Raw genomic sequence first — 15,676 nt, 5'->3', positions numbered from 1 at the left:
GAGAACTTGACCGACCCCTGAGAGGGAGGAATATTATCTACATGAAACACTTTGACAGGGCATCTCAGTTGAACGAGGGGAATAGCCAATTTTTTAGCAACCTGAAAATCCCAAAAAATTACCCGCAGAACCACAAACTAAGAAAGACTGACCAGAAATATAAACGTTGTTAACCCCTTCCCGCATTATCACGTACATGCACGTCGGGGAATGAGGCTGGTTAGCGCATTCCCACGTGCATGTACGTGATGCAGTTAAACTGTCACAGCGCGGCGGGGCGAGGTGACAGTTCAATGCAAACTGCTGTCCGAGACAGCTTAGCAACAGAGGTAGCCGACAGGGGACCAATGAAAGTGGCCCCCTGTCGGCGATCGCTGTGATAGGTCTGTCAGTACAGACAGACCAATCACAGTTAGTGTGACTTGTTTTTCTACAGTCTCCGTCTTTGAGCTCCTCTGTTGGTTTTGAGAGGAGATCAGAGACGGATCTAATTTTACTTGTGCATGAAATATACCCCCACAGCCTGATTAGTCACCCCCACAGAGTGATCAGTCACCCCCACAGCCTAATCAGTCACCCCCAGTGCTGACCTGTCACCCCCACAGCCTGACCTGTCACCCCCAGTGCTGACCAGTCACCCCCAGTGCTGACCAGTCACCCCCACAGCCTGACCTGTCACCCCCAGTGCTGACCAGTCACCCCCTGTGCTAACCTGTCACCCCCTGTGCTAACCTGTCACCCCCTGTGCTGACCTCTCACCCCCAGTGCTGACCAATCACCCCCTGTGCTGACCAGTCTCCCCCTGTGCTGACCAGTCTCCCCCACAGCCTGATCAGTCACCCCCTGTGCTGACCAGTCACCCCCACAGCCTGATCAGTCACCCCCTGTGCTGACCAGTCACCCCCTGTGCTGACCAGTCACCCCGTGTGCTGACCAGTCACCCCCACAGCCTGATCAGTCACCCCCTGTGCTGACCAGTCACCCCCTGTGCTGACCAGTTACCCCCTGTGCTGACCAGTCACCCCCACAGCATGATCAGTCACCCCCTGTGCTGACCAGTCACCCCCTGTGCTGACCAGTCACCCCGTGTGCTGACCAGTCACCCCCACAGCCTGATCAGTCACCCCCTTTTCTGACCAGTCACTCCTACAGCTAGTCAGTCACCTCCTGTGCTCAATCAGCACATCCCTGTGCCCCATCAGCAAATGCTTTTGCCTCATCAGCACCCCAGTGTGCCACATCACCCAATCAGTATCGTCTGTTGCCTAGTGACAGGCATCACTGAATCAGTTCAGTCTTTTTGTACTAAAAAAAATACTAAAAAAAATATATATAAAAAAAATATTTAAAAAAAACCTATAAAAAAAGTTTGTTAGTGAGCGACAGGGATAGTAAATTAGTTAGGGATAGTATCAGACTAGCTTGTTAGAGTGTACGTGGTGTAAGGTTAGGTAGTCAGGGCTAGTTAAAAATAATTTAGGGTAGCGCTAATTAGGGTTAGAGGTTCAGGGAGTTAAAAACTATTATAATGACAAAGCGGGTGTTCACTGCTAAAGAGGCGTATGCCTTATTCTGTGCAGAGTCTGACAGTGGAGATGAGGTGACATTTTTTATGTCGTCATCCTCAAGTGACACATCTAGTGATGAGCCCCCCCGTAGACGTTCTAGGGCTAGTACGCAAGCACAACCAAATTCAGATGCCCCTGCGTGGATTGCCCCTGATAATTATATGCCCCAGGTGCCTGAATTTACTGCCACCCCAGGCACCAACGTGGACACTACTGCCCTCAGAAAAACAAGAACCTGGTATAAAAAATTGGCCGTATACCTGACACAAGTGGCACTATATAATTCCTTTGTTTTGTATAAAAGTGCAGGCCACAGGGGGACTTTTCTTGATTTTATTAAAACTTTGATTTTTGGAGACCAGGAAGGGGAGAGCAGCAGTGGAAGCAGCAGTGCTTCTGGAATAGTGGGCTCAAGATTTGTTCATGGGCAGCATTTCCCTGGCGTACTTCCCCCCACTGAAAAGAAAAGGAGGCCCCAAAGAAGGTGTCGAGTGTGCTCGATGAGGGGCATTAGGAAAGACACCACTCACTGCTGTGAGACCTGCCCCTCTAAACCGGGCCTCTGCATTGGAGAGTGCTTTCGAGTATACCACACCTCTGTTGATTTGAATTAAGTCCCTTTTCTTCCTGACTTCTCCTATCGATGGGTATTTACTTTCTAAAATTTATTTTATTTCCCATTTTGTCCCAATTGACATTTAAAAAAAACCAAAAACTACCAAATAAAACAAAAAATTCCCATTATACCCCTAGATGAATACCTTGAAAGTTTCAATTTTATTCAAGGAGGCATTTTATGAATTTTCTAAATGTTCTGACACCCGTGTTGCATAAAATCTTACGAGTAAAAAGTGGGCCCTAAAAACCTCCTTCAATTCTGAGTTCTGATGTGCAATCCTGACATCCCAGTAAAACCACTAAATATAACTAAAAATTTCCATTATACCCCTAGATGAATATCTTGAAGCACAGGAGAAAAGGCACGCTAAATATTAAGGCCTCAATATTTGCAGGGTCTAAATACTCACTACACACCTAGATAAAAAGCATAAGGGTTATAGCTTTCAAAATGTGACCCTATGTTGTCACTGAAATGGCATATCTTTTTTTTTTTCAAAATGTAAGATGACCTGTAATGACTATGTCCTGCCACACAAAGCTCAATTTGTTTTACTGTATCGTGAAATGGGCATATTTTTTTTATTTGGAGGATCTCTAATAATCGAGCTGTTCCATATCAATACACCATGGGCTTTACTACAGTTTTATTCAGGTTTTTACTGGATCTCTTACACCATGACAAACCTTCTGGCAATACTGACATTATTTTGGCGACTAGTGATCCATTACTGTTCCTATATATGGTTTTGGACACTGTCCCTTTATATATTGTGTAGGTAATTGGTTGTTTGTGCGCATAGCGGTTCCTACCTTGCCGGGCAGGGGTCTGTTATGGTGTACCGCGTCGCTTGGTACGTTTGTCCCTTATATAGGGATTGATGAGGCTAAAGAGACGTTGTATGACCTGTCACTATAAAAAACAAGATGTCATCATAGCCCTTCAGGTGTTTTTATCTCGTGAACAAACTCCAGTTTGCCACATAGTTGGATACGTTTTCCTCCATTTTTTTTAAAAATATATTGCCGTTCACTCCAGAACAGTTGATTTTTCCCACTATAATTTTTTATATATCAGACTAGAATGCTGTTCACAACGGCATCAGAATGACACAAATGTGGGACAGTTGCTTTGTTAGCAAGACATAGTCAAACAGGCAAATACATTTTTCAGGACATGCCTCCTTTATGAGAACATAGTGGTCAGCATGCTCACTACACTCCTGAATAGCTTAAGGTGTGTAGTTTTAAGAATGGGTAATTTCTTGGGGGTTTCTATCATTCTGTCAGTTCAAAGCCTCTCCAAATGTGCATTGGGGCCTAAAACATTTTCCAGCAAAATTGGTGCCCTAAAAGCCCCCGTGTACTCCCTTCCTTTTGGGCCCTGCCATGTGTCCAGGCAAAGCATTAGGGCCACAATGTTGGTATTTTTGAAAACAGGAGAAACAGGGTGATAGATTTTGTGGTGTGATTCTTCACTTTCATGTTTGCATTACAAAGAAATTGGTCTTCAAACTGATACTTTTATGAAAAAAGTGAATTTTATTTTTTTTCACCTGCTATGCATTAAATTTAGCAAAAAACTGTGGGCTCAAAATACTTACTATACCCCTAGATAAATACCTTAAGGGGTCTAGTTTTCTAAATGGGGTCGTTTATGTGGAGTTTCTATCGTTCTGACAGCTTAAAGCTTCTCCAAATGTACAGTGGGGCCTAAAACATTTTCAAGCAAAATATTAGTCCTGAAAGCCTCCGGGTGCTCCCTTCCTTTTGGGCCTTGACATGTGTCCAGGCAACGCATTAGGGCCACAATGTGGGTATTTTTGAAAACAGGAGAAACAGGGTGATAGATTTTGTGGTGTGATTCTTCATTTTCATGTTCGCTTTACAAAGAAATCGGTCTTCAAACTGATACTTTTAGGAAAAAAGTGAAATGTAATTTATTTTCACCTGCTATGCATTAAATTTAGCAAAAAAACTGTGGGGTCAAAATGATTACTATACCCCTACATTAATACCTTATGAGGTCTAGTTTTCTAAATGGGGTCATTTGTGGGGGTTTCCATCATTCTGAGACCTATGAGCCTCTGAAAACCTGGCTTGGTGCAGGAAAACAAAATGTACTTCAAAACGTAAAAAATTATTATTCAATTTGTAAGTCCTCTAAATTGCAGAAAATGTATTTAATTTTTTCAAAAGTGCTGCCAAAATAGAGTAAAGAGATGGTAATATATATTTAATAAAAAAAATTGTACAGTATATATGTACATATGTGACATATTGCAGTTAAAAATAGGAAAAAATTGTAATTTTTACAAAATTTCTTCAATTTTTCTATTTTTTAATTAATTTCCGCAAATCGTATCAGTCTACTTTTACCACTAAAATAAAGTACAACATGTGACGAAAAAACAATGTCAGAATTACTTGGATATTCAAAACGTTCGCAGAGTTATTCTCTGATAAAGTCAGACATACCAGATTTGAAAAAACCGGCTTGGTCATTAAGGTCCAAACTATCTTGGTCATTAAGGGGTTAAACAACAGGCAAAAGGATTTTTTGAGAAAGTTTGGGAAAAACCTGACCATCCAGATGGCATTCTCAGGCGCCATATAGGCTCTGAAGTTTTCCAGAGCTGGACGTTTTGGAATTATTTTTGAGCGTATGACCAGCATCTCCACAATAGAAAGACAGCCCTTTGCGTTTATGGAAAAGTCTCCGCTCATAAGAACACATCGAGGAGCCCAACTGCATGGGCTCCTGTGAGACAGATGGAGGGATCTCAGCACAGGGAAGAGGAGAGACCATTGTTGAATCTTCTTTTTTGCGCTCTCATAGACGTCGGTCTTGATGCACAACGAGAGTCATGGTATCCTCCAAAGTCAAGGGCGGAGGGTAATTTACTAGAAGATCTTTTATCAGAGATCAGAAAGGCCTCGGCGGAATGGACATCGGAGTGCTGCATCATTCCACTGTGAAGGGACGGACCACCGTCTAAATTCTGAACAGTAATCCTCGACAGGATGCCATCCCTGCTGGAGAGATAACAGATTGGCCTCCGCCACAGCATAGATATCTGGTTCACCATATAATAAACCTAGGGCTGCAAAGAAGGTCTTAACAGAGAGAAATTCAGAGGCATCCGGTCTCAACTAAAAGGCCCAGGTTTGAGGATCTCCCTGCAATAGAGAAATGACAAGGCCAACTCGTTGCTGCTCAGTTCCAGAGCAAAAAGGCCTTAGACGAAAATACAACTCTCACGAAAGTTAATGAAAGACTTACGATCACCAGTTAATTTTAGGTTCAACCGGATTTGAAGCTGGAACGACTGCTTGAACTGATGCAGTTTCATGGTGTTGAATCCTTTCAGCCAGATCTTGTACCAGCTGAGTCAGACCAGGCAATTTGCTCCACCATAGGTTTTATAGTGGAAAAGACAATTTTTAAAGGATGTCAAGGAATCCCTACTTGAGCAATTCCCCAGAGTGCAAGCTTTTGGAATTGCTATACAAGCAATTCCCCAAAGAAAGATGGAGACTATCTGGATCATGCGGGCAGGTAAATCAGCTACTTGAAAACCGTCACCACTCTGGTCAGCAGAGTCTAAGGCTACTCTATGGTCTTCACCGGAGCCCACCACAATTCAGGTTGGATTTGGCTACATAAAACATAGGTTGCTTTTACAGAATACGGTGTTGGACAGGAGGTGCAACTGCAGGCAATACCAGAATGAATAGCCTGACAAGCCAGAGGGGTACTCAGCAAGCAGAGTACAAAACAGCGAGATACCAAAAGTGCAAGTCAGTGAGCAGAGGGTAAATTCAAAGACAAGCTGAAGTCCAGTTCAAAGAATCCAAATAGTCAAGGTGATACAGGGTGCAACTAGGAGCTTGAACAGAAACATGCATACACAAAAGAATCCCAAGCAACAATGGGAAAACTGAACAGATTCAAATACTACACTCCTGGCCCTGTTAGGTTGCAGACAGAGAAATGATATTGGCTCTGCATCTCAAACCAGGGTCACCCAGAAGCTAGGCTAGTAGTCATGACAACCTTAAAATGACGAACGTTTCCTAACACTTACACTACACATGGTGCAATATATCATCAACACATTAATAGTACCTGTACAATCCTTTTCTAGTACCCACCCACGTACCTACATACACATATAAAATACCATACACTCAAGCTTACTTCTGTGACCCTCCCACACCTGGCTCTTACTTTTCTGGTAACTAAGGGGTTAATACAATAAGGGCTGTTGGGAAAGAGAAAGTGCAAAGGGGATTGGGGAGGACTAGCAATAAAGGGCTTAATTGCTGTAGTGCAGGGTTATGGTAGGATAGTGATAGAGTTAAAGGCAGTGGGAAGGAGCTGCAGGGGTTAAGCTATTGCTGGAGTGGGATGCAGCAGCTTGAGTAGTTATGGCAAGTTAGGGAAGGGTTAGGAATAATACTTGGACTGTTGGTCCTGTAGATTGAGTTCAGCAGGCCTGCTTTGGTGGTATATAGCATTTATTCAGGTGAGGGCTGATGTGCAGGTCTAATCAGGTTGGGATGGCGTCCAGGTCTTCACAGGTAGGGGAGTGTAGGACTGGGGAGTGCACTTGCAATTTAGCCCTGTCCGTCGTGCACTCCTGTATGACATCACTGTGCCAAACCCATCCACGTGCAGGGGGGGGGGCAGGCAGTGGGAATCTCCTGTGATGTGGGAGTGCATCACACACACACACACACACACACACACACATACACAGACACACAGACACACACACGCATATATATATATATATATATATACACATGTATATATCTATGTATATATATATCCACATACACGTACATAGATATAAATACATTAAAACACTTCCCTTTACAGCAGCGAATCAGATTACTACTTTCATTTTCAAAGGGGACTTGAGAAGATGAGAGATGGATTCTGATTGGTTGGTATAGCCTTGAATCAAGAAATTTTCTTAGCAAAATCCAAAGTTATAACAACTGCTTTCATGTGACTTTATTTGGAACAACTGAAGTCAGAGAGAGTGGTTTCATGCCCACATTTAAGATACATGGGCAGATATTCCATCTCATTGGTTCTATTTTTTTCCAGTAGAGAAGCCGGCATTATCTCAATTATTAATGTCCATGTCATCCTTAATGTAAATATAAGCATCTTTCTAAATACCTTTATTTTTTTAATGATGCAACGTTTGACAGATATTTCATGCTGTACAACACATGTTCCCTTCTTTGTTTGATTGCCATCACCTATGCATATGGCCTCTGCCGGGATCCAGCAGCGGTGGCCGCACTTGCGCAGTTTCCTCTGTGTCACTTTCTTGATTCTGGCTGGGTCTCGAGTGTATGCATAGATTGCGCTTGCGCGCTAGCTCCTGGCCCGGACACCTCTTTTTCTTTCTATGTACAGTGAAGGAAATAAGTATTTGATCCCTTGCTGATTTTGTAAGTTTGCCCACTGTCAAAGAGATGAACAGTCTAGAATTTTTAGGCTAGGTTAATTTTACCAGTGAGAGATAGATTATATTTAAAAAAACAGAAAATCACATTGTCAAAATTATATATATTTATTTGCATTGTGCACAGAGAAATAAGTATTTGATCCCTTTGGAAAACAAGACTTAATACTTGGTGGCAAAACCCTTCTTGGCAAGCACAGTAGTCAGACGATTTTTGTAGTTGATGATAAGGTTTGCACACAGGTTAGATGGAATTTTGGCCCACTCCTCTTTGCAGATCATCTGTAAATCATTAAGATTTCGAGGCTGTCGCTTGGCAACTCGGATCTTCAGCTCCCTCCATAAGTTTTCGATGGGATTAAGGTCTGGAGACTGGCTAGGCCACTCCATGACCTTAATGTGCTTCTTTTTGAGCCACTCCTTTGTTGCCTTGGCTGTATGTTTCGGGTCATTGTCGTGCTGGAAGACCCAGTCACGAACGATTTTTAATGTCCTGGTGGAGGGAAGGAGGTTGTCATTCATGATTTGACGGTACATGGCTCCATCCATTCTCCCATTGATGCGGTGAAGTACTCCTGTGCCCTTAGCAGAGAAACACCCCCAAAACATAATGTTTCCACCTCCATGCTTGACAGTGGGGACGGTGTTCTTTGGGTCATAGGCAGCATTTCTCTTCCTCCAAACACGGCGAGTTGAGTTAATGCCAAAGAGCTCAATTTTAGTCTCATCTGACCACAGCTCCCAATCACTCTCAGAATCATCCAGATGTTCATTTGCAAACTTCAGACGGGCCTGTACATGTGCCTTCTTGAGCAGGGGGACCTTGCGGACACTGCAGGATTTTAATCCATTACGGCGTAATGTGTTACCAATGGTTTTCTTGGTGACTGTGGTCCCAGCTGCCTTGAGATCATTAACAAGTTCCCCCCGTGTAGTTTTCGGCTGAGCTCTCACCTTCCTCAGGATCAAGGATACCCCACGAAGTGAGATTTTGCATGGAGCCCCAGATCGATGTCGATTGACAGTCATTTTATATGTCTTCCATTTTCTTACTATTGCACCAACAGTTGTCTCCTTCTCACCCAGCGTCTTACTTATGGTTTTGTAGCCCATTCCAGCCTTTTGCAGGTCTATGATCTTGTCCCTGACATCCTTAGAAAGCTCTTTGGTCTTGCCCATGTTGTAGAGGTTAGAGTCAGACTGATTAATTGAGTCTGTGGACAGGAGTCTTTTATACAGGTGACTATGTAAGACAGCTGTCTTTAATGCAGGCACCAAGTTGATTTGGAGCGTGTAACTGGTCTGGAGGAGGCTGAACTCTTAATGGTTGGTAGGGGATCAAACACTTATTTCTCTGTGCACAATGCAAATAAATATATATAATTTTGACTATGTGATTTTCTTTTTTTTTTTTATATATATAATCTATCTCTCACTGGTAAAATTAACCTAGCCTAAAAATTCTAGACTGTTCATGTCTTTGACAGTGGGAAAACTTACAAAATCAGAAAGGGATCAAATACTTATTTCCTTCACTGTAAATCAATGGGACAGCTCCAGGGCATACTCACTTCCCTGGAGCTATTCATTCGCTTTCCAATTATCATATGGCTGCAGAGCGCTTATTAGGTAGGAGACACTGTGCTTGCTCAGATACAATGTTATCTCTATTGTGGACTTTGAAGCAAGCATAGTGTCTCGAACTTTCTCACTGCAGCATGGGCAATGTATGCTTTTGTTTGTTTTGTATTTGTACGCCCGATGCTGCTATAAGTATTTTAGACTGTAGCAACGGGAACGTGCATGTTGAATAAAGTGGTGCTGTGAGGTTATTACAGCGCCACTTGCTGGTGATGCTTATGAAGAAGAAGCGTCACGCCCATATTTCTAAAGTCGAAGGGGTACAAGAAGAAGGGAAAAGTACATGGATGATGAAATCATGGTAGGAGAAACATGGAGATGTGCAATATATTTTTTTTTTCTATAGCATAATGTTCTAAACCAAAAATAATGAACAAGGGAGATGGGAATAACCCTTTAAAGGAGATGCTGCATCAGAATAATCCTCATGTCCATCTGTTTAACCCCTTAATGACCAGCCTATTTTAGACCTTAAAGGGGTTGTCCCAAGTTGATATATGGAGCTATAAAGCTCCCCCATGTAAAAATAAGAAGAATTCTAATTACCTGTCCGTCGTCCAGCGATGTCGTTTTCTTGCTATTCTTGATTGAAGTTGCGGTCGGTCCCTCTTTGTATCCTGCTCGTTGCCTAGGTTCCCGGCCACCGCTATTTACCTTTAGCGGTGGCCGCGCATGCGTAATGACATCCTCTGCGTCCGGAGCAGAGGATGTCATTTGCTCGTGAACGCGCATCTCGGCGCTTCTCGGCGCATGCGCAGAAGATGCAGTGGAAAGGCACCCGTCGCAAGGAGAAGTCTGCGCTCCGCTAAAGGTAAGTGTGTATATGTTTGTGTGTGTGTGTGTGTGTGTGTGTCTGTGTATATATGGGTGTGTTTGTGTATATGTGTGTGTGTGTGTGTGTGTGTGTGTGTGTTTATGTGTGAGTGTATATATGGGTGTATTTGTGTGTATGTGTATATGTTTGTGTATATTTTTGTGTTTGTGTGTGTATATGTTTGTGTGTGTGTGTGTGTGTGTGTGTGTGTGTGTGTGTGTGTGTTTTTGTATATGTGTGGGTTTGTGTATGTGTTTGTGTATATATGGGTGTGTTTGTGTACATATGTTTGTGTGTATATGTGTATATGTTTGTGTGTATATGTGTGTTTGTGTATATATGGGTGTGTTTCTGTATATGTTTGTATGTGTGTTTGTGTATGTGTGTTTGTGTATATTTGGGTGTGTTTGTGTACATGTGTTTGTGTATATGTGTGTGTGTTTGTGTATATATGGGTGTGTTTGTGTATATGTGTTTGTGCATATGTGTGTGTGTGTGTGTGTGTGTGTGTGTGTGTTTATGTGTGAGTGTATATATGGGTGTATTTGTGTGTATGTGTATATGTTTGTGTATATGGGTGTGTTTGTGTATATGTTTGTGTGTATATGTTTGTGTGTGTGTGTGTTTTTGTATATGTGTGTGTTTGTGTATGTGTATATATGGGTGTGTTTGTGTACATATGTTTGTGTATATGTTTGTGTGTATATGTGTGTTTGTGTATATATGGGTGTGTTTGTGTATATGTTTGTGTGTGTGTTTGTGTATATTTGGGTGTGTTTGTGTACATGTGTTTGTGTGTGTATATATGTGTGTGTGTGTGTGTGTGTGTGTGTGTGTGTTTGTGTATATATGGGTGTGTTTGTGCATGTTTGTGTGTATGTGTGTGTATTTTTGTATATTTGTGTGTTTGTTTATATGTGTGTTTGTGTATATATGGGTGTGTTTGTGTACATGTGTATGTGTGTGTTTGTGTGTATATGTGTGTGTATATGTGTGTGTATATGTGTGTGTGTATATGTGTTTATGTGTGTGTTTGTGTAATATATGGGTGTGTGTTTATGTGTTTGTGTATATGTTTGTGTGTGGTTGTTTGTGTGTGTGTGTGTAGGTGAGTATAAGTATCGGTATTGTTCACATTGATAACTTTTTTTTAATGTTGTTGCAGATTTTGATGTACCGATTGGACTACGTCTTTCGATTAGTTGGACTACTGCGTAGATCTACGTTTTTTGAAAATTTTAATAAAATGGTTAACGAGGGTTTTGTTGGGGATTTCTTATTTCAATAAAAAAAAATTGTCTTTGTCTTTTTTTTTCAAACTTTATTAGTGCCTAGATAATGGCAGTTGGCTGATTGACAGCGTCCATTATAAAGGCGGTACTTAGTGTTAGCCGGTGCAGAGGCTAGCACTAACCACCCATTATTACCCCGGTACCCACCACCACCAGGGGTGCCGGGAAGAGCTTGGTACGATCCAGTACCCGACCATCTGTTGTGATGGTCGGGTACTGGGGCGGCCGTAGGCTGGTATTATGAGGCTGGGAAGGGCCAAAAACAGTGGACCTTCCCACCCTTGTAATGCTAGGCTGCTGCTGCTGTGTTGTATCGGGCTGGTTATAAAAATGTGGGGGACCCCCACGTCGTTTTTTTTCTAAATTTAACAATAGACGTTGGGTCCCCCACATTTTTAATAACCAGCCATATACAAGGCCGCAGCAGTCTGGCATTACACAGGTGGGAGGGGCCACTGGCTTAGTACATTCCCAGGCTAATAACACTGTGTTGTTTGTGGCTGGTTATGATAAATTGGGTGGAACCCCATGTCTTTTTAATAAAAATAATAAATAAATAATAAAAAAAAAATGACGTGGGGTCCCCCCCATTTTTATAACCAGCCAGATACAACACAGCAGCAGCAGCCTAGCATTACAAGGGTGGGAAGGTCCACTGTTTTTGGCCCTTCCCAGCCTCATAATACCAGCCTGCGGCCGCCCCGGAGCCCGACCATCACAATAGATGGTCGGGTACTGGATCGTACCCAGCTCTTCCCGGCACCCCTGGTGGTGGTGGGTACCGGGGTAATAATGGTGTTTAGTGTTAGCCTCTGCATCGGCTAACACTAAGCCTCCCCTTAGTAATGGACCTTGTCACTCAGACAGCGGCCATTACTAAAGTGATAGTAATAAAACTTGAAAATAAAACACAAAGATATAGATAAAATATTTTATTGAAATAAAGCACCCCCAACACAACCCTCATTAACCATTTTATTGATGAAATAAAAAAGCGTCATCTAAGTAGTCCTCGAAACCGACGTAGTCCAAACACCAAACCTGTAAAAAATCAAAAATATTAAAAAAAATAATTAAATAAAACATGTCGTAGGCTTAGTTTCACTTTCATGTGTGATACTGACTGTTATACCATGTATAGAAGCCTGCGGCAAAGTTGGCTTAGATACAGGGCAGACAGTATCATACATAGCCATACAGACATTTATACAAACAAACATACATACATACATACAAGCAAACATACATACAAGCAAACATACATACAAGCAAGCAAACATACAAGCAAGCAAACATACAAGCAAGCAAACATACAAGCAAGCAAACATACATACATGCAAGCAAACATACATACAAACATACATACATACATACAAGCAAACATACATACATACAAGCATACATACATACAAGCAAACATACATACAAGCAAACATACATGCAAGCATACATACATGCAAACATACATGCACATATACACATACAAACATGACAACATACATACAAGAAAACATACATACAAACATACATACATGAAAACATACATACATGCAAACATACATGCACATATACACATACAAACATGACAACATACATACAAGAAAACATACATACATGAAAACATACATACATGCAAACATACATGCACATATACACATACAAACATGACAACATACATACAAGAAAACATACATACATGAAAACATACATACATGCAAACATACATGCACATATACACATACAAATATGACAACATACATACAAGCAAACATACATACATACATACATACATACAAGCATACATACAAGCAAACATACATACATACACACATACATGCACATATACACATACAAACATGACAACATACATACAAGAAAACATACATACAAACATACATACATACATACATGCAAGCAAACATACATACATACAAGCAAACATACATGCATACAAGCAAACATACATACATGCAAACATACATGCACATATACACATACATGCACATATACACATACAAACATGACAACATACATACAAGAAAACATACATACATGAAAACATACATACATGCAAACATACATGCACATATACACATACAAATATGAGAACATACATACAAGCAAACATACATACATACAAGCATACATACATACATACAAGCAAACATACATACAAGCAAACATACATACACATACATGCACATATACACATACAAACATGACAACATACATACAAGAAAACATACATACAAACATACATGCAAGCAAACATACATACATGCAAGCAAACATACATACATGCAAGCAAACATACATGCATACAAGCAAACATACATACAAGCAAACAAACATACATGCAAACATACATACAAGCAAACATACATACATGAAAACATACATACAAGAAAACATACATGCACATATACACATACATGACAACATACATACATACATACACATATACACATACATGACAACATACATACATGGAAACATACATGCACATATACACATACAAACATGACAACATACATGCACATATACACATACAAACATGACAACATACATACATGAAAACATACATACATGCACATATACACATACAAACAGGACAACATACATACAAGAAAACATACATGCACATATACACATACATGACAACATACATACAAAAATAAACTCACTAAGACGTTCCCACGAAGAGCTGAAAGGTCCCGTCACTTTTCTTCTCCCATTCACAATAACAGAGCGGTGGGTGCAGATGACGTAATCACGTGTGCCTGATATGATTACGTCATCTGCGCCACAACGCATTGTTACTATGAATGCGAGCGGCGCCAAGAAGAGGGAAGATGGCAAGTGACGGGACCGTTCAGAGCGCCGTTAGAACGTCTTAGGTGAGTTTATTTTTTTTATATATTTTTAGTTGTTCGCCGGGTGCTGATGCATCACCGGTACGGCGGCTACAAACATTACATGTAGTGAGAGGGTGGGGGAGAAGTTGTTTGCCGAAACGGGGTGAATGTAGTGTAGTGTAGTGCAGTGTAGTGTTGTTGACATTCACGGTAAGTTCGTCTCAATCGGGCTTACCATGCCCGCTTGAGACGAACATTCTCCCGATGCTGCTAGAACTACAGTATCTAGCAACATCGGGAGCGCGCACACTGCAGAGCGGAGCGGCTTGATTGACATCGAGCCGCTCACGCCCCTTTTTAGAAAAGATAACCAGCACTTGCTGAGTTATCAAGTGTAAAAAAAAGGCACTTAGGAAATGAATTTTAAATTTTTTTTAACAGCAAATGTTTTAAAATTCATTTCCTGCTTAGAATGTTTAAAAAAAAAAATTTGAGTCAACTTGGGACAACCCCTTTAATGACCAAGCCATTTTTTACGTTTTTCCATCGTCTCATTCAAAGAACTATAGCCTATTCATTTTTGCGTCGCCTTAGCTGTATAAGGTCTTGTTTTTTGCGGGACAAGTTGTAATTTTTAGTAGCACGATTTTAGGGTACATAGAATTTATTGATTAACTTTTATTAACTTTTTTTTGGGGGGGAATAGAAAAAAAACAACAATTTCGCCACACTTTTTTGCATCCTAAATTTATGCCGTATACCGTGTGGTATAAATAACACAATAACTTTATATAACCTAAAGAAGAAGATGCCAATAAACTAGAAATATGAGAAAATAGACAAATACTTTATTGAAGATAACACATGAGTATACAATGATTAAAAAAGAATCCATAAACCATCAGGTTAAAAAAGACATACAAGCCATGCAACTTACAGGGTAAATAAGCCATGTAGACATAAAAAATTAGTGCCTGGTGGCATAACCTAGCACTGGATATGTCTGCAAGCTATATGCTGCCCTAATAGTTACATGTAATGAAAGTGTATGCCATATAAAATGGTCTAAGAATGAGTAACCAAGTGCGTATAAATAACACGGCAGGAAAATAGACAATGCTGAGGTATAAAAAATGTTTACAACAGGTGATGACAATTGAAAATACCCATATTAAGTCCAGGCTAGAGTGCACAGCGAGATGTCTGCCCCAACGCGCGTTTCGGCGCAACTGCCTTCGTCTGGGGGTGGCATTGGACAGGGCATGTACCACTTTTAAGGGAGGAGCCGACCAATTAACATGGAGTATCCAAAACAGGGATCCCAGATGTAAAGGTATAATTGTATGTCGCCACATAATTACCGGTCGCTGCCTCGAGGTGAAGCAAGATGGCCGCGCCTGCC

At 41.1% G+C, this 15,676-nt stretch overlaps 1 protein-coding gene across 4 annotated transcripts in view; it reads left to right on the top strand.

Annotated features, from left to right (window-relative positions):
* The window catches only part of LOC142748949 (gamma-aminobutyric acid receptor subunit pi-like), a 628,889-nt gene that overhangs the window by 183,721 nt on the left and 429,492 nt on the right, over nt 1-15,676 (top strand). For 2 of the 4 annotated variants that reach the window (XM_075856381.1, XM_075856383.1), the window contains exon 1: nt 14,226-14,316. The exons of the other annotated variants lie outside the window; for them this stretch is intronic. The gene's annotated coding sequence lies outside the window, so the exon portion shown is untranslated. Of the gene's footprint in view, nt 1-14,225; nt 14,317-15,676 lie in introns of those variants that run through there. 4 annotated transcript variants of the gene reach the window in all.

Source organism: Rhinoderma darwinii, chromosome 3, assembly GCF_050947455.1.
Source record: "Rhinoderma darwinii isolate aRhiDar2 chromosome 3, aRhiDar2.hap1, whole genome shotgun sequence".
Lineage (NCBI taxonomy): Eukaryota > Metazoa > Chordata > Amphibia > Anura > Rhinodermatidae > Rhinoderma > Rhinoderma darwinii.
This window is presented reverse-complemented; position numbering and strand designations above follow the sequence as displayed.